The sequence below is a fragment of the Rhipicephalus sanguineus genome, chromosome 4 (genome assembly GCF_013339695.2).
Source record: "Rhipicephalus sanguineus isolate Rsan-2018 chromosome 4, BIME_Rsan_1.4, whole genome shotgun sequence".
Lineage (NCBI taxonomy): Eukaryota > Metazoa > Arthropoda > Arachnida > Ixodida > Ixodidae > Rhipicephalus > Rhipicephalus sanguineus.
The window spans coordinates 103,178,090-103,197,706 of NC_051179.1; the positions used below are offsets into that span (position 1 = coordinate 103,178,090).

The 19,617-nt window shown below is 46.4% G+C and overlaps 1 long non-coding RNA gene and 3 other non-coding genes across 4 annotated transcripts in view; 3 read left to right on the forward strand and 1 right to left on the reverse strand.

The window, feature by feature from the left end:
• LOC119390497 (uncharacterized) overlaps nucleotides 1-13,953 on the forward strand; it is a 58,000-nt gene extending 44,047 nt beyond the window's left edge. Inside the window, exon 3 of the long non-coding RNA XR_005183339.2 lies at nucleotides 10,666-13,953. This is a non-coding gene — a long non-coding RNA (uncharacterized LOC119390497). The remainder of the gene's footprint in view (nucleotides 1-10,665) is intronic.
• Nucleotides 3,861-3,986, forward strand: LOC119392067 (U5 spliceosomal RNA). The gene has a single exon (XR_005183660.1). It is a non-coding gene; the product is annotated as a U5 spliceosomal RNA (small nuclear RNA).
• LOC119392059 (U5 spliceosomal RNA) lies at nucleotides 6,304-6,429 on the reverse strand. Its single transcript, XR_005183651.1, has one exon. It is a non-coding gene; the product is annotated as a U5 spliceosomal RNA (small nuclear RNA).
• Nucleotides 13,954-18,027: 4,074 nt separating the features above from the next.
• Nucleotides 18,028-18,153, forward strand: LOC119392057 (U5 spliceosomal RNA). Its single transcript, XR_005183649.1, has one exon. It is a non-coding gene; the product is annotated as a U5 spliceosomal RNA (small nuclear RNA).
• Nucleotides 18,154-19,617: the final 1,464 nt, after the last annotated feature.

Consider the following 19,617-nt stretch of genomic DNA (forward strand, 5'->3'; position numbering starts at 1 on the left):
CGCCAGGTCTTCAAACTGGTTTGGAAAAACAGCCTATGCAGGCGTAATGTCGGTGCTACGTCAATTGTGGTTGTGGTGCTGGCTACCTAATTGTAGAAGAACGCAATAAACAGTACATATGTACTCCTACGATACAGGTGTAATATCAGATTAACGTCTGTGGTGGTTCCAGTGTTGGCTCCGCTTTCATAGCAGTCTAATAAAAGTTACATTTGTATTCCTACGATTTAGCGAGCCATATTTAAGCATTGCTCGACCCCGGAGGAATAGATTAACAAAAGTTACGTATGATATTCACATGATTCCACCATAAAGTGCACTTAGTTTCGCTAATACTGAGGTATGTACTCAAACGTGAGGGCTGACGTTACGTCGCACCATAAGTTACCCTTTTAACGCCAAAATTGCCGATGTGCATGGTTGGGCACATAGCTACTACACTTACAAAAACACGTTGATCCACCTCGTAACGCTTGGCTTGAAGTCATAAAATACAGCATAGCAATACTCGCTAACTGCTTCGCATGAAACAGATTCCCACAACGCGTGGGACCTGCCCAATTTTTTTTTGGTATGCGACTATAAATGCTAGAATTATCGAAAATAAAGGTTCGTTGTTCTTTAAACTAAAATATTGCCTCGGCTGAACATGTGTGTCTGAAAATTTCTGCATTATTTTTCTGGATATTTCGAGTTTATGCTAAAACCAGCGACAATGGGATGGTTAAGCGAGGGGTCAATGGGCAGCCAAGACCTATGCGAGAACGACACTAGCGCAAGATTTCTTATTGTCGTGACCGTCTTCTTCGTTTTTGCCAAAATTAGCATGGGAGGACATTGGTGTGGCACGGACATGATTAGCGGATCATCGCATGAATAACGTGGCGTACTAGTCGCTTACTCCATGAAACGCTTTCCCTCGATCGGGTGTGGCACGTACCCGCATACCACAGCCCATGGAATGCGGGTATGCGCCACAGGTAATTCACAGTCTATATCGGCAACGGCGAGAATAGACATTGTAAATCTGAACACGATTGCATTCAGGAACCCGTGTCACAGAAAATCCGGTGCCAGCGAAGGCGGCGTTGTCACTTAGCGAAAAACCTCAGTGAACGTAAAGAACAAGAAATTCGGCAGATCCCACGTACCGTGGGAATCGATATAATGCGAAGCATGCGGCGGGAAGGCGACTGTGGCGTAATTTTTTACATTGAGCGAGACATTACGAAATGACGCCAAAGATAGGCGCAAATGGTATGCGCACACGCATATGTTGAAGAGACGCACATGTGTTATATAACAAGTTGTTTACAGTTGCGTAACGATGACAACACGCGGCGACGCGGTAGGCCGGTATGTAGTGCCTATACTCGTCCGTTATGATGGAGAACGCACGCACGTTTCACGAACCTCTGTGTGTGCATGTGCGGAAGGGGTTCTTTACAGTCCTCACGTAGGTAGCGGCGAGCGCAATGTATTTTTTATTGTAACTTATGTGCGCAACGCAGACCTCGCCGATTCTGCAGCTTATCTGTGTGTGTTCGGTGTCTGGCGCCCGGCGAAGTGGGATGCGGCCTACGTTGAAGTTGCGCATCGCCGTGTTCTCATATGTGCCCACGCCGCCGCACCTGCAATGAAGCCGCTTTCTGGGGACGTCACATTCGAATCCCGTGATTGCAGTTGGCTCATCTCTCCAGGTTTCAGGAAGTGCTAACACGCCAATTTCTTTAAGCAGACCGTCTTTTTCGAGGCTTTTTTAGGACACGTCGGCACCTGAAGTCGCCTTTTACGTTGGTGAAGTATAGGCCGTCAAGGCTGGTAGCCCTGGAAAGTGCTCCGTATAGATCAACCGCAGTGGATGACGCTTATCGTATCCGATGACTACCTGGGCGTATGTGGCTCTTTGTGACGCATATAGTTATGGTGCTTGCTTGCGCAATAGAAAACTGTGCACTCTTACACGAGATATTTTTTGGCATATGTCGCGGTTGTGGTGGTCCGCAGTCCGACGGGCACTCATTTCAATTCTATTGAAGGTGTGCGGTAGTGATGTGATTCGTCCTGGATGGGACGACAATGCCTACCGTGGACGTTGGAAAGCCACAGTCGCAAGAGGTTACCGTGTTCGTCACGCTCGATGTACCACAAGGTGATGCATGTTTCCATTAACGAGGCCGTCGCTCACGCCGATGTTGGTCGTGATTATGCACGGCTTGCCGATGCTCCGGTAAATTGAGACCGGCAGGCCACCCATGTTGCTTGCGTTCATGTTGGTCACCTTGGTCAAGGCATCCCTGTGTACCTGCTCGTTCTTATAGTCAATTATGTTATCCCATCGGGGATGACATAACACGTTGTCCGCAGCGGCGAGGCAGCGGGCGTTATAGCGGTCGACGTCCGCAATGCTGTAGCATTGCTGTAGTATGCCGTCAGGGCACTTGGTGGCGGCTTCTTCGCGTGCCACAAAGTGGCTCTCAATCAACCTGACGTCCTCCTCGGTCAGCATGAGGCCATCGCCCAGATTCATATGAAATGAAGAGAACACTGCGTCATTCTGGCGGACCACGTGGACGAGTGGATGGCACTCGAGCGTCTTCCAGGGGTGTTCTGTCTCCAGCGCCCTCACTTGCCTTGCGTTTCAATGTGTTACGTTCGCCGTTGAAGTGTTCATTGGGACTGTGAATCACCTGTGGCTCATACCCGCACAACATGAACTGTGGTATGCGGGTATGTGCCACACATGACTGAGGGTGTTAAGAATTTCCCCTAGCCTCACGCGGGGCCCCCAACCAACAGTAGCCTCCCGCGGAGTCCCCAAAGACGAAACATCTCAGCGTTGGGACGCAAGTCCGTTTTCTACAGGGTCGTAAAGCGTCTCTCACAGCCCCCCACTATACCCCCACGCAGGCACGCAGTCCTCCCCTCCTGTCAACGTAACGGTACACCACACCGCCCTCTCGGGCACGGCACAAACGGCGCGAAGGGGTTGTGGGGCTTTCCTGGAAAGGCATCGGGACTGCGCACGTGGCGTTCAACAAGTGAAAATGGAAACAAACAGAAGAAATACCACGAGGGTGAGAGAGTGGCCGGTGCGGGGGAACTTCGAAGACGAGGCAGAGACTTTTGAGCCACGAACCGAGAATCGCGTCTCAAGACAGTTGTAAATTCTGTAAATAAACTTCTTGTTCTATATTGTAATCGAAGCTTTCATAACAGAGGGAAAGGATTTCAAGACGTACGCGACAGGCGTTTTGTGTTATTCATGTTATGACCAGTGAATCGTGTTCGCCATACACTGACCCCCTGCTATGCCAATTTCGGTATATTACAAGGTATGGAGACGACTAGGAGAGTGCCCAGACGTAGGCGGCTACATAGATAGATAGATAGATAGATAGATAGATAGATAGATAGATAGATAGATAGATAGATAGATAGATAGATAGATAGATAGATAGATAGATAGATAGATAGATGCTAAGACAGAGGTGTTGGTCAAGAAGGAAGGAAGGAAAAAGTTTATCGGGCGAGTGTGTTTGGGCAATTATTCGCACGCGCTCCGTACTGCTACCAAGGGGGTTGACTGCTACTCACGCGCTTCCAAGCAAACTTTGATGGATACGCGGCTGCGTTCGTTTATCGTCGGTATTGTGGCATAAGCTGAAAACAACATTGCAATGTTCACATATGTTCGTTAAAAGGTGTATGCTACACAGGCAAACAGAGCAGTACGGTTCTTTGTAAGAAAATAGGTGTCGAGAGTTAAACGCCCGAACCTACAAACAGCTTGTGCATATCCTTGGCCAAGTAACCGCGTCCTTTTTCAACACATCGCAATGAGGGCCAAGTTTGGGCAATCGGTCAGGTCCTTCCTCAGCTGCAGCGCACTAATCTTTCGCCTTTTACTAAAGATTACCGTGGGGAAGGACACTCGAATGAGCCTGTAGGCCAATTTTTGGGAGGCCTTGCCCGTTTGGGCGAGGCCTAATGTTGAAGCCTAAAGAAAGAACCGAAAGTGAAAGCTTCGCGCTAACCGCCGAGAATTGCTCCGCTACTGTTCATCTGATATTTTCTGTTGTTTTCTTGTGCGCCCCCCCCCCCCCCTATTCACCTTAGGGGGGGTGCGCAGTCAGCCCCACATTGACATAATAGGGAGGGGGGCACGGCGACACGGAGGGGGGGGGCGCAATGTCAGCTCCATACATCGACAAAACTGGGAGGGGGGGCGCTGCGACGAACCTTTGCTGCCCCCGCCCCTGAAGGGGAACACAGCGCACGCCTATGCCAACAAGCCCAAGTTGAAGCTGCGCTGAACGCCATGTCTTCGCGCTTGATCCACATGGCTTAACCTGAAGAGCAAAGAAAGAACAAAGAAATCCTTAGTGACAACTTTGCTGAAACTTAGGAAATATAGTGCCTGAAGGAAGGGGCGAGAGCTTCGGTGTTCGACGGCTTTCACGGAGTGGAACATTTTTTTTTTTTTTTAGCAGCGAAAGCTGTTATCACATCACAACTGCAGTGGGTCAGTTCGCCGCCGCCGCCGCTGGTGTCCTTAACCACTGTCGCGCGAAATAAAAAAATGAAATAAATAATTATGTCCGGGAACCCGGGCTCTCTGCGTGGCAGTCGAGTATTGAGCACAGAGCCGCGCTGGTGCTTGAAAGTCCTTCGCAAAAAGACCCTATATAGGATTCATGTCGGGCAAGGAGTCGCGTTAACATGTGTAATATAGCGTGGCAGAAGAGTAAAATAACAATCATGGGGATCACACAATGCTAATTTCGCAACGAGTGTGTGGTTTAAAGCTTCCCACCCACTGCAAAGTGCTCAGCCATAATTCCTCATCATCATCAGCCACATGCAGCATCAACAAAGTGCACCTAATGCATTACAAATGTGTAGCGGGTATCCCGCTTATCCACAGAAAAACGAATACAGCTGAAGCCCTTTATAAGAGACATGCACCAGGGAGCAGTTCTTGTCCCTGGTCTCTTATAAGCAGGGTACCGTGTTTTCATTTTCTGAACAACCTCCATTTCTAGGCACACTTGTGTTTCTTACACCCAATTGTCTCTTGCATCAGTGTCTCTTATAAAGGTGCTCAACTGTAATGGCATAGTGAGTGCTTCCCTACTTCACAAAATTATGATTTGTGGCGTTGTGGATACCTTGCATGTGTAGTTGTATTAGTTTCCCGAAGAGAGTTTAGAATGGGCTCTAGAGAGGCCGCTCTGACTGCACTGCGTACTCCGCGCAGGCCTGGCGTTTTTTTTTTTTTTATTCGTGTTCACAATATAGAATTCCACATCACTCCATAGGATGTCAAAGAGAGAGAGAGAGATCAAAGCGGTGGTCCTCAGCGACGTTTGTGAGCGCGAATTATGTCAAGGTTAGTGGAGTTTGTTTTGCACTGCTCCCTTTGGCGCCGCTATGTGTTTTCGCGTTGGGAAACCAGTTACAAGGTCCTGTGGCTCGCGCGCGTTCACTATGTTGTGAACGGGGCGACGTTTGCCCTTTCGCATTTCTAAAAACAACCACGCAATGTACGTATCGTCACGCCGGCCGTTCTCCAAACAATCCCTATCAAACATTCATTTTTCCTCGTGTTCGGCTCGCTTAAATATAAAGGTCCAGCAGTTTCCGCTCTGTGTCCGCCGCGGTGCACAGTGGTTACGGTTGTCGGCTGCTGACCCGAAAGTCGCCAGTTCTATCCCACGACTCATCATAAAGTTAAAGGTACACTAAAGTGAAACGATGAATTGGTTTGGATTGATAAACTATTCTCTGAAAATTCTAATCTCGTTAATTTCGTCATAAGTTTATTAGTAGAGGAGAAAATCAAGGTTAAAATTGCATTTTTAAATTTCGCGCCGAAAACCCCGATTGTGACGTCACGCATTTCAATGTGTACTTGTACTTTGGCGACATTGCCTGTAATTTCCTGAAACTTGGTATGTTATGTATATGGCCCCCTCAGAGGTCAATGTACTTCATTGTTACCGATTAGGAGCTGCGTAGGCCCTAGTAGACGCCGTCATAATCTATGACGTCATGGCGTTTGCTGCAGGAATACCAATCAAGGTGGCGGAGCCACCCGCATTATCTTTTTACGCGTTTTATCGCGGCAAGCATGGCGATTTTGGAATTGCGGAACAGTGGTGTACAGATATCAAAATTATTTCCCCCATTACTGTACTTTTAAGCAGGACACCAGAAGGCCCAAATACGCTCTCACATTCTCATCCTTCGTGTGTGATAAGCTTAAACCGAATAAGTCTTTCTTTCGATCTGTACATTAGGCCTCGCCCAAACGGGCAAGGCCTCTCAAAAATTAGCTTACAGGCTCATTCGAGTGTCCTTCCCCACGGTAATCTTTAGTAAAAGGCGAAAGATTAGTACGCTGCAGCTGAGGAAGGACCTGAGCGATTGTCAAAACTAAGCCCTTATTACGGTGTGTTGAAAAAGGACGCGGTTACTTGGCCAACGATATGCAAAAGCTGTTTGCAGGATAGGGCGTTTAACCCTAAAGATTTATTTTCTTATAAAGAACTTTCCTGTTTTGCTTGCCTTCATAACATACACTTTTTAATAAATATATGTCAAATATTACCGTGTTTATCTTATGCCACAATACCGGCGATACACGAACGCAGTCGTGTGTCCATCAAAGTTCGCTTGGAAGTGCTTGAGTAGCGGCCACGTGGTAGCGGCACGCGAGCGCGCGCTATTTCATTCACCGCGTACTTCGCGGGCTCTTGTTTTCTTTTCTTCTTCTTTTTCTTTCTTTTTTGTCGACTAAAAAGAGAGCGAGAGAAACAGCTAGACGCATTTCAACCTGAAGTAAATTTGATTCTGAGGTTATATTAGGCCGCTTGGAACTTAGTAGTGGACATGTCAGCAATTGAAGCAATAATTAGAAAGGTGACAAATTGTGAACAATACGATATATATATATATATATATATATATATATATATATATATATATATATATATATATATATATATATATATATATATATATATATATATATATAAAGGGGCGCAGTATAAGAAAACGTGGCCAGGAGTAGCCAAGAAATAGCCAGTTCAGGCATTACGTGGGTAAGAAAATGGGTAAAAATTCACAAGACAGGCTGCGAGCACATACACTTTTAATCTCGTACTATTCTTGAGAACACAGGAATTACGAATAGGTTCCGCCTAAAGCCAGCGACAGTCAGGAGCGGTTACGCTGCTCGCTACTAACACGAAGGTCGCGGGTCCGATCCCGGCCGCGGCTGTCGCATTTCGATGAACACTATATGCCAGAGGCCCGCGTACTGTGCGATCTCAGTGCACGTTAAAAAACACCAGATTGACGAAATTTCCGGAGCCCTCCACTATACCGCGTGCCTCATAATCATATCGTGGTTTTGGACACGTAAAACCCAGAAATTATTATTATTCTGCTGTGTGATTTGGTACACATCCGAGTCCCATGCTCCAAACCACTTAAGCTCTATAAGAACGTACCGACCTGAAACGATGATGAAACATAAACGACGCTAACGTTGTTAGTGGTAGCGAGGTCGCAGCAGTATCGCGGATGGCATAAACTGTTCCTGCCCGCATGCAGCTGCTAGCTCTCCTAACCTTATGAAATGCGATCTGTGACACTTGAAGAAAATGGAAACGATTACGTGTTATATGGGGAAAATTTTTACACATGTGCCAAATATATTACTGGCTTCTATGTCTCTTGCATCAGAGGGGCACATGCCAATTCTGACGGAAATGCCAATATTGAGCACATCTGCTCGTATACGGTTACGAGTACGCTTATCTAAAACACGCTAGCTGTGTGCCCTTAACTGCACTGTCAACGAAGTGACAATACACGGTGAGAAAGCGACCGTCATGCGCGAATACCCGCCACGGTGGTCTGGTTATTATGGCGCTCGACTGCTAGTGGTTATGGCGTCCGAAGGTCGCGGGATCGAATCCAGGCCGCGGCGGCCGCATTTTCTATGGAGGCATAAACGCTTGAGGCCCGTGTGCCTGGATTTAGGTGCACGTTAAAGAACCCCAGGTGGTCGAAATTTCCGGAGCCCTCCACTAAGGCACGTCTCATATTCATGTGGTGGTTTGGGGACGTTAAACCCCAACAGCTATTATTAGATTACCATGCGCGGATTCATTTACGGCATACCTCCGCTCGGCCTTCTGGTAGCCTCACGCTCTGTAACCTCACAGCTCGCATGACCGTCAAGAGGATGTTATATAAACGAGCACGACCTCCGTGATTCTCGACCTCGGTGCTCATAAGCATGCCATATACATGCCTTGTGGAACATATCTACCTATTCGGGTCCAGAATCACGGAGGTCCTGCAGACGAGTGTATTGGTCTCTGTATGCTTAATGGTAAGCTCGTGGTCAAACTTCGTCTATTCAGCAGAAACCTACTACAGCGACGCTGAGGCATTTCCTTCCTCCAATATTGCATTTTACCATCATTCCTAAAGAGACAGCTAAAAAATTAAAATTAGGTCACCAGGGTTTGTAAACCGCGCCCTTTGCAATAAGAGCAAACCACACCATACCACTGCAGAAGGATCGTTAATCATTTTAAGCTAAATAAAGACGCCAAGCGAAAAAATACGGATGGCTTCGTGGCTTTGAAATTTCCTCAACATCTTGTCGATACGTCATTGGTTTAGACGCCGCCTGCCCAGACCTAGTTCATTTAGTTTCATCTGGCCTACGTTATATTGCAGTGACGCTTCAAGCTGGACTTGACAAGTTTTGAGAACTTATTACGTTACAACTGTCACAGCACAAGATAGCATATTAACGTTTGTGTCCTCACAATAACACACTGGCCCTGAGATTGTCGATCGCGATATCATCAATCGCTTACCGCGACCTGAAAGAATTCACCCGTCTAAACTGGTACCGTGTATTGCTTTATATGGAGTATCTTTAATTATTCGTTATTTTCGATTGCTGTTCCAAGTTCCTATTGAAGAAATACAAAAAATTACAGCATATCCACGGGTGAATGATGAAGAGCTTGGGCGAAGCTCCTGAAGCAATCATGGTTACACCGTGAAATGTTCAGTGGTTTCGCCCAGCAGTAATCAAAGCGATACGCCGCTTTGATTACTGCACGCCATCTAGCGTGCAGGGTGCCGCTGCTTTTTTTTTCTTTCGTTTTTCTTTTTCTTTTTTTTCTTTCACACGTATTGCACGCATCTCTATGGGACAGTGCCATCTAGTATATCGTCACCCAACTGCACTTTGCATGCATCTCTATATGCGACAGCGCCATCTACTGAATGATACGGGAGACGCGACAGCGGGCACACGCCGCATGGAGCGACGACCGACCAGGTGATGCTATAAGGAGCTTCGCCCCTAAAAATTTGAAGGACACTTTGTAAATTCCAAAGTGTGTTCGGCGAAAGCCTGTGGCCATCCGACTCCTCCGACGGACGCCGCCGCGTTGTTCAACAGTTGCGCAACGTGCGTTGGAAGGAGCAACGCGCCCCTGTTGCTATGCGCCGCTGAGCCATCACGTGATTGCTGAGAGAGTGTGAGGGAAACAGGCCACAGCTGGCACCGTGCAAGGCCACGATCGTACGGACGGACACCGCGGGTATGAGGCATTAAAGGCTTTCCCCTTAATACTTGTTCTACTGAGGTTTGTGAGATTGGACTCCTGCAGTAGCATATATAGACAAGTAATTTCGACCCCGATAGTATGCTCGGTGTGAGCTAGACGGACACCGCGAGTATGAGACATTAAAGGCGTTCCCCTTAATACTTGTTCTACTGAGGTTTGTGAGATTGGACTCCTGCAGTAGCATATATAGACAAGGTAATTTGTACTCCGATTGTATGCTCGGTATAAGCTAGAGATTAGCGTAAAAGCAAAAGGAGGTTGATGAACCCGTATTGGCGTTCCTGCGCAATAAACTCCCAAAAGCAACGCGTATGAGCATATGTTCTGGCTGCAAATTCTTTTGGTCGTGGCACAGCGTACCAAGTTATATATTAGGGGCGACGCAATTGAGCGCTTGACATTCTCCTTTGATGTCATTCCTCTGTGTGTGATACCACAACAATAGATATCGGTACACACCTGCCCGTGTGGTCGCCGAGACCATCCTAGGGACCCCATATTAAGGTTCCCTCTCACATGTTTAGTTTGTACTTTTTTAATAAAATGTTTTTCTCTCTTCTAATTCAGCCCTTAATAGATGGGCTGTAGCATGGACTCTGACCCGTGACCTGACCGGGTACCATGGCATCACAGACACTAGTTGCGTGGCTTAGGTTTTCACCGCGCTTCTTGGTTAGCAAAGGCCGAAGCAGGCCACGGGTGCTACGGCTGGCGTTGAAGTCGCCACAGAGAAGGTGAGCACCATAACAGTACTCACCTTGTATGTGTCATTGACCTTGTATGTGGCAGGGACCTTGTATGTGGCAATGACCTTGTGTGTGTGGCAGTGACCTTTTATGTGGCAAAGACATGGTGAGCACCGTAGACGGTGCCTCACCATGTCATTGAGCGTAGCTGGATGACAGCACCGCGTAAAATGCGTATGCGTACGTAACTGTAGTAACCGCGTGCGCTGAAAGGTGACCTCTATACGTCTCTTCCTCTCCCCTGTTCGCAGAGTCGTGAGGTGGGCACCAAGGTGAAGGAGTCCTAGACTGGGACGTGGCCGTGGCCGGTGAAGCTGCGGGAACCTTCCTCGTTTCGTGACCACTATACTACCACCGTTACCACCACTACTACCACCACCTTCCGCTGGTTCCCGGTTCGAGTCCCGTGCGGGTCACCTGACCTTCCTGTCCGGAAAGGGGGGAAACGAAGGTCGTCGCCACCGGGCAGCCCACGACACTGCGGGCGTGATCGTCGGTTGTAAAACATGATGGTTGTTATATTTGATGGTTGTACGAGTATGCAAAACATAGAACCCGCGGTATAGTCACACACACGAACACACACGCACACACACACACACACACACACACACACACACACACACACACACACCTACGTCACACGGCAGAGATTTAATACTTGAAATCAAAAGCGCTGTTTGAAAGATACATACAGTCAAACGTTTCCGAAAGCGGTCCGGTAATTCAGTATGTTTACGTGTGTCATTCTCGCAGAAATGACTCCAGAGTCACGCGGAACAGATGCGTATCGATTTCGCCAAGAGCGGTACCGGAAACGTACGAAATTATTCGGCTGCATGCGGAACCGTTACAGAAGCGGTGTACTTGCACGACCACATCACAGAATCATCGAAGTCTTGAACCACGTGACCACACGCTAGCTGGACGTTCAGGAACAGAAAATTAACACTGCACATACTTTCTTGACACCAGGCAATACAAAATTCGTACAGGTAAGGTATGGTGCAACGGCTTGAGACCACGCCTGAAAGAGATTTTTTTAGTCAGCAAGTATCGTGCATTAACGTAGGACGCAAACTCGCGATTATGGCCCAAATACTTTGTTTTTTCACGCCTCACCAGAGGCTCTCACACTGCAAGGAATTACCGCATGTACGGTTTCACGGTGCTGGTAGAAAATGTTACTTCATGTACTGCACTCATTGTTACATCTATCTTCACATCGATCGAAGGAAAACTAAGTAGAAACACAAACCTAGGATGCATTAGTAAACCACGTTTCTTCCATACAAAAGATGACCACGTAATATTACAAGCCGGAGCTTCGCACCGTAGATGAGACACTAAGACAAAATATGTTCATGTAATGTTCGTGTAAGTTTCCCTTTCTGGTGCATTTACACGGTCGTCATTCGACACCACTTAATTGTTTAGAGTTGAGAAAAGACCACGTATACTTCGAAACCCACGATGTCGCAGTGGTTTGCGAGAGCTTTCGGGACAAAATTTGTAAGAAATAAATTTCCTTTTCGATCATAAGGTTTTATTCTACTAAATGAAATGAATTTCCTGTATTGATAATAAACTTTTATTCTGCCAAGTGATTGAACATTAACTTTGGGAGTTTGCTCCGCAGTTTTCATGTTTACGCCATTTCCTAACGCTGAAAACATGCAAAGAACTCTCGCAATCGTGTATTTTAGCATCGGCCGTGCGAATGATGGTAAATTGCCGGCATGGGACCAGCAGGAACACTTTTAAACATAGTGAAATGGTTAAACACAGAGCACCGGGCAATATCAGAAACGCAATCAAGGCTTATTTTATTTTTGTTTGTCCTTTTTTGTAGAGTACAAGTTAACAAATTAGCATAACTTGCATAACTAGCACAAATGTTGCGAGGCTGTCGCCTCGTAAGATTAATGCGACAGCGACTTCGACTTACTTAATTGAAGTCGCGACGACGGTGGCCTCAAAAGAACCCTCGAAAGCCGTTCGTGTGTCACGGCTTGAAAGGTAAAAATGGTGTGCGCAAAACCAACTCAACCAGCAAAAAGTTTTATTGAACGTCACTGCTACCGGCTTCTTCGTTTTCAGCCTATAGTGAACAGTTTATAGACAGTCTTTCCCATCTTTCCTGTCGTTTACGGACACTGCTGTCCTTTCATCGGCTTGAGCCATCGGCCAACATGATCGCACTGGTGAACGCGACAATTTTATTATTCTTTGGTGCATTGTTTGTTTGGTGCTGTTAGTGTAATAAAAAGTGAGTTATAGGCATACTGCTATATTTTCCCTAGTCCTTGTTTCGCGGTCGTGTTTTGAAGTATCTTTCCTCGAGTGACATAAAACGCTGCGCACCTATTAATGTAGTGTCTGCACTGGCCGTTAGTCAAGCTGTGTGTTTGATTACCAACACGAATATATCTCTTAGACACCGTGTTGTACGTGATAAACAGAGTATATTCCAATAAACCTAACTGGAGAAAACAGTAGGAAGGTCACTTTGATTGGCGACGTCACTGGTTATACACCTTCCCAATGGCGTATAGTCTAAGCAAATAACTACCTCTATTCTCCCAAAAAATCTCGTACATTCGTTGCCCACTGCCGTGCGGCGTGGGTTCGTTGACCCCGTATACATACACAACACACAAAAGACACATAGTGAAAGAGAAAAAAAAAACAAGCATCGTCATCCTCCCCACTGTCTTGTCGGCGTCACATATCTGTCGTGTATGCCTCCAGTAAGTTCCCGCGGGACTGCGTAGAGCGTCTGCCCCCGCTCACTGTGTAGTTTTGTGTACTTTCGTGGCCTCCCAGTTTCACGCCTCGGTTGTTGTACACGTTGATAATCATCATCGCGGAATCGTGAATACCCTTCCCCCCTTTCTCTCCCGCTCCTTCTCCCTTCGAGCTCAAGTTTGATGGAACCTTTGTAAAAGAGTGACAAGGCCGCCGCTCAGACGGCATCCAAAGTAAAACACGTGCACCCACTGCGTAAACAAGCTGTTTACAAACTCCGACTACGTATACTGTGCACCAGATGTTGTTCGTCGTGCATATATATATCGAGGAACGAATAAAGGCCCTCTTCTGGTTGTCAACTGGTTGTCTCGTTATCTCTGTCGATGGCGTATAGTGTACTGGGTCTACTCTGGAAGACCACTCTGTGAGACCCTGTTTTGTAAGATACAAATTTAAATTGGCAAACAATGCTCTGTAAGGCCACTTTGTGAGACTCTGTTTTGTAAGAGACAGATGTAAATTGGCAAACAATGCTCTGTAAGACCACTTTGTGAGACTCTGTTTTGTAAGATACAAATTTAAATTGGTAGACAATGCACTGTAAGGCCACTTTGTGAGACTCTGTTTTGTAAGAGACAGATGTAAATTGGCAAACAATGCTCTGTAAGACCACTTTGTGAGACTCTGTTTTGTAAGATACAAATGTAAATTGGCAAACAATGAAAAACGATACAACAACGAAGAAAAGCAAGTTATTATGAGAACGACTAGCAGCGCGAACGCGACAAGACAGAGACGGGTGAAGAAGTACCAACCGGCCCAAGTAAGCAGTCTATGATTATGAAGTTGTAAAATATACAACTTTATCGCGCCCGCCGCTGGAGACTGGTTCCTCCAATGTTGACAACTGAGATAAATATGGCGAACCGAGAGGCAGGTTGTAGAGTATATGAACACGAAGGAATTGGAGACTCTGCTTATTCTAAGCTCGAGTGGTTGTAAGAATGTGTCTAACATTTCTTTGGCTCAGCGCAAGAATGAGACCCTCAAATTTTGTTGAGTATGAATCTAAGTTTAGCTTCCTCCCAAGTACCGCACTGTTCACTGGGTATATAAACTATTAGAGCTGGTGAAATAACTAGAAGTTTATAACCAGGGACGCTACCCAAAGTCATTGACCCTTGATGCCTATAGGCGGCCGACGAAGGGCACAATCTATAGAGACCTGAATCAAAGAAGCTGGGAGCGAGTGGTTGTGAGGCTGAACCTGTGAAACATGAATCGAAGGAGGATGTGGAGCGGTAGCTCAAAAAAAAAAAAAAAAAAATACCGCAGCAGAGCTGGTGGGCACGCGTCAGCTTCTCTTGTAAACCATCTTTGCAGAATGCTTGGGCGGTCATTGAGCGCGTGCCAGTTCATGATGACGATAATTTTCTATCTACGACACACGGCAAACCTCGACCATTACAGCTCTGCCGTAAAGATAATATTGATTGGTGGTCATACGCGTTCATCGTGTCTCAGTGAAAAAAGACTTGCAGCTTCAGCATGCTGCTTCCGGCGGCTACTTATACAGAGATGATCAAAAAATCGGTGAAATCGCAAATAGATATAGCTCCGCGCAGAAGACAGAAAATCGTACTTTCGTAAACTACGATGTATTATACAGCGCGTACTTACGCAAAGAACAAAGACAGAGCGACAAACAAAGACAAGCGCTGTTTTTCCTTAACTGCTCTTTCTTCGTCATTTGACCAACAGCGCGCGCTGTAATACATCGTGGATACTCACCAACTAGCCCTGTCGCTTACCTTTCTACACTTAATTCTTTGTAAGCTACATCTGCTAGAGCACTCAAAGCGGACAAATGCGACGTGTGATTCACAGTGTACATGAAACTCCAACAGTGTCCTTGCCCTTGCGAGACTTTTGCGAAAGCGCTATTCGCCAATTAGAAGCATACTTGAGAGCGCTGCAATATATTATGCTCTTTTAAGCGTGAAATGCTTTCAGGCATGACCAGGAGGAAGAGGAGGAATAAACTTTATTGACAATAAATGGGAGTGGGAACGACCAGGATTTGGGGACGTGTGCACGTAGCGCCATCTCTCGTCGGTGACAGCGGTGGCCTGCCGTAACTGAATGGGAAAGAGACGAAAACAAAAATCAAATCTGACGACAAAAGCTAGTTATCAAAAACGACTGCCGGTTCTATACAGCAGAGACGTATTTGAACATTCTGGTAAACTTACAGCGTCGCACTACAAATCGCGTGGCTTCCCAGCGTGTTTAATTTAATACAATGGATCCCCATGTGTTTCTAATGGGCGGTGTTCAACTGTCCTGAGAAGCCACACGTTTTGTAGTGCGATACCGCAATTTTACCAGAATGTTCCAGTAGGTATCTGCTGTGTGCAACCCGGAGTCCTTTTTGGTAACTTGATTTTTTAAAGAGATGTGGTTTATTTTTCGCCTATTTCCCATTCAGTTATGGCAGCACGCTGTTGATGCCGCCGGGAGATGGGCCCACGTACAGATGCCCCCAAATCCCGGGAATGTCCCGTTGACGTCGGCTTTCAAGTGGCATTGAGACAAAGGTCAGCGTCGTTTTCCGGGCACTCAAACGAGACATCTGGGCACATTATCCGGGCATCACTGCGAGAACGAAACGATACATCCGGTCAACCAGCTAAAAGATTTAAAAATGCAGTCTTTGGTTGCAAACTCTTCGTGCAGCACTGCACTACACACGGTAATTGCGGCCCAAAAAAATACAAAAACGCTGAAATACCGTTTTGTCAAGTATGCCTGCGGTTACCTGCGGTGGGGTTTGAGCGCCCTTACAACGGTTGCGGCGTCATAACAGACAGGTTGGCGGCGTTCCAGCTTGTTTAAAACAACAAACGCCAGGCCTGCGCGGTAAGCGCAGCACAGTCACAGCGAAAGCTGGAAGAGCGGCATTTCTAGAGACCGTTATAAACTCTTTTGTGGCTACTAATACAAGTACATTAGCAACGTACCCACTACGCCACAAATCATAATTTTTGGGAAGTTGGGAAGCACCCACCACGACATTATTCGTTATTCTGCGGAGAAGCGAGGTACCATCTGCATGGCATTATGTGCACTTTGTTGATGCGACGGATGATGGGGATGAAGAATTATGGCTGAGTCCTTTGTAATGGGTTGGAAGCTTTAAACGACCCACTAGTTACGTAATTCATATTGTGTGACGCCCGCTCGTTGTTTAACTGTCCCATCACGCTTTATAACATTCGTTAACCACAGAAACGGAGAGCGAGAGAGAGAGAGTTAGCCTTATGGGCTTCCTTGGCAACCAATAGAAGTGCACTTGTGAGGAACCCACTACGCTATAAATCATCATAATTTTTGTGAAATAGGGAAGCAGCCACTATGCAATTTTTCGTCATTCTGCGAAGAACCGTGGTACTCGCTAAACCCCTGTAAGGCATTATGTGTACTTTGTTGATGCTGTGGCTGATGACTATGAAGAATTATCGCAGAGGCCTCTGTAATGGGTTTGAAGCATTCAACAACCCACTCGTTGCGCAATTCGCATTGTGTAGCGCCCGGTTACAGAATTCGCGTTTGTGTGACGCCTGGTTGTTATTTTACTCTTCGACCACACTACATATGTTAATGTCGTTCTTTCCCGATATGAAGCCTGTATAGGGGCTTTTTGCAACACAGTTTCAAGCACCGGCATGGCTCAGAGGTTGAATACTGGGCTCCCACGCAGAGGGCCCAGGTTCGAACCTCGTTCCATCCTGGAATTTTTTTTTCAATTCCCTTTCTTTTTTCTTATTTCTTGCGATAGCGGTTACGGACACCGGCGACAGCGGCGGCGAACAACTACGGCGCCAAAAACGGCCGTTGAAATGATCTCATAACAGCTTTCGCTGTAAAATTCGGCAGCCCTTTCACTAATCGGGGAGATGTGAGCAAACGAAGTTTGGCGTGCGCGTGCCTAGCCCACTGCTTTTCTTTCTTCCTTCCTTCCTTCCTTCCTTCCTTCCTTCCTTTCTTTCTTCGTTTCTTCTTTCCTTTCTTTCTTTCTTTCTTTCTTTCTTTCTTTCTTTCTTTCTTTCTTTCTTTCTTTCTTTCTTTCTTTCTTTTTTTCCTGACGCTTGCGTGTTAAAGTACCCAAATTCAGTTCTTGCTGTTCGGGTATCAATATACTGTGAATCAATTGTGGCGCCCTTGTTATGCGGGTATAAGCCACACATGACTGGTGGAAAGGGTTTCATCGTGTTCGTCATGGGCTCACGTCCTCCTATGCCACTTTGGTGCATACCAAGTTAAGGAGACGACCACAAGAAGAACCAGACGAAGGCGGATAGATAGATAGATAGATAGATAGATAGATAGATAGATAGATAGATAGATAGATAGATAGATAGATAGATAGATAGATAGATAGATAGATAGATAGATAGATAGATAGATAGATAGATAGATAGATAGATAGATAGATAGATAGATAGATAGATAGATAGATAGATAGATTTGCTAAGGCAGAGGTGTTGGTTAAGAAATTATTCGCATTTAATAGACGCGCGTTCGCGTACTGCTACTCACGCGCTTCCAAGCAAACTTTGATGAATACGTGGCTGCGTTCGTTTATCGCCGGTATGGTGGCATAAGCTGAAAAGAATATTGCAATGTTCACATCTGTTCATTAAAAGGTGTATGCTACAAAGGCAAACAAAGCAGTAACGTCCTTTATAAGAGAAGAAATGTTGAGGGTTAAACACCCGATCCTGCAAACAGCTTGTGCATATTGCTGGCCAAGTAACCGAGTCCTTTTTCAACACATCGTAATGAGGGCCAAGTTTTGACAATCGCTCAGGTCCTTCCTCAGCTGTAGCGCACTAATCTTTCGCCTTTTACTAAAGATTACCGTGGGGAAGGACACTCGAATGAGCCTGTAGGCCAATTTTTGGGAGGCCTTGCCAGTTTGGGCGAGGCCTAATGTATAAATCAAAAGAAAGAGTCGCTGAACATTGATCAGCGTGTATTTATGTGTTCTTTTGTTTTCTTTTCTTGTGTTTCTCTGCTCTTGTTGTGTGATACAGTTAAAACTAGATCTAACGTAACCCTGACCTGACGGAACTCGCTGCAGATGACACGTATCTCAACTGTCATAGCAAGCAGGAAGTCGATAAAGCGCTGCAAAAGGTAGCGCACCGAGTTTACGAATCGCCATACGAAGATTCCGCTCCGTGCCGGGGAAAACCCTACATGCTTACCTCAAACATTGACGTCATCGACGGTTTGATAATCGGAGCAGTGGGCCTCTACGAACGAGAATCGCTGGGTGCCCGTGCAAAGCACTTCCTCAGTTTTCACAGTAGTGGAGCTGCATGTTTCACAGTAGTGGAGCTGCAGGGTGAGCCTCATCCAACGCGAAAATTGACCGGCGTCTCGCGTCGGCGTCCCCCGTTGGCGGTGTCAACACGATTGATGCAAAAAAATTATCGCCACGTGATGACGTCGGATTCCAAGAGATGGCAAACGCGTGAGGGGGAGACAGAAAATTAGGTGGGTAAATGAGATTAAGAAGTTTGTAGGTATAACGTGGCAGCAGAAAGCACAGGACCGGGTTGATTGGCGGAACATGGGAGAGGCCTTTGCCCTGCAGTGGGCGTAGACAGGCTGATGATGATGATGATGACGTCGCCATATGACGTCACAAATCGCCAAAATTTGTGACATCATCCCGACGTGGCTGTGATAAAGTGACGTCACGTGGTGACGTCATCACATTACACTCTGCTTGGTCAAAGGTGAGCCTATCACGGAGGAAGTGCAAAACCAGCCGAGGTGTCTTCGATCCTGGAGGCAGTGCAAAAGCACGTTAGGTGCAGAAAGCTTTAAGAGGATGGCGGGGCAGGATCAACACATCGACTGAGAAAAAAAAATCACAGCTTATCCACGGGGTGAATGATGATGAGTGGGGCGAAGCTACGGAGGGAATCATCTGTAAACCGTGAAACTCTTCCGTGAAATGCGCCCAGTACATAATATAAAGAGTGTGAAACATCGTGTATATAAACATCAAACTTTTATTGTACTGTTGGTTTACGTGGTCCCTTCATTATCACTTGTGATCGGTGAAATGCAAGGAACAAGTCCGCTCCCGAGCGAAAGAGCGCCAAGAGCGACCGCATTCCCCGCTCGCCCTGTGCGAATTAAAGGCAAGGCTAGAGGGAAGACAGGACGCGCGTTCCACGACGCGAGGTCGGTAGCATAGTGAGAAAATGTTTATTTTCTGAGAAATCCACACCAACAGTGTTACAGAAAGGCACTGAAACCTACAATGCTCATTTCGACATACAGCACTAACACCTGAACACCTTCACACAGCACAGTTTTCTTTACTGTCTAAACATCACAACCAACGATATTGAGGCATACTGTAGCCGTGACAG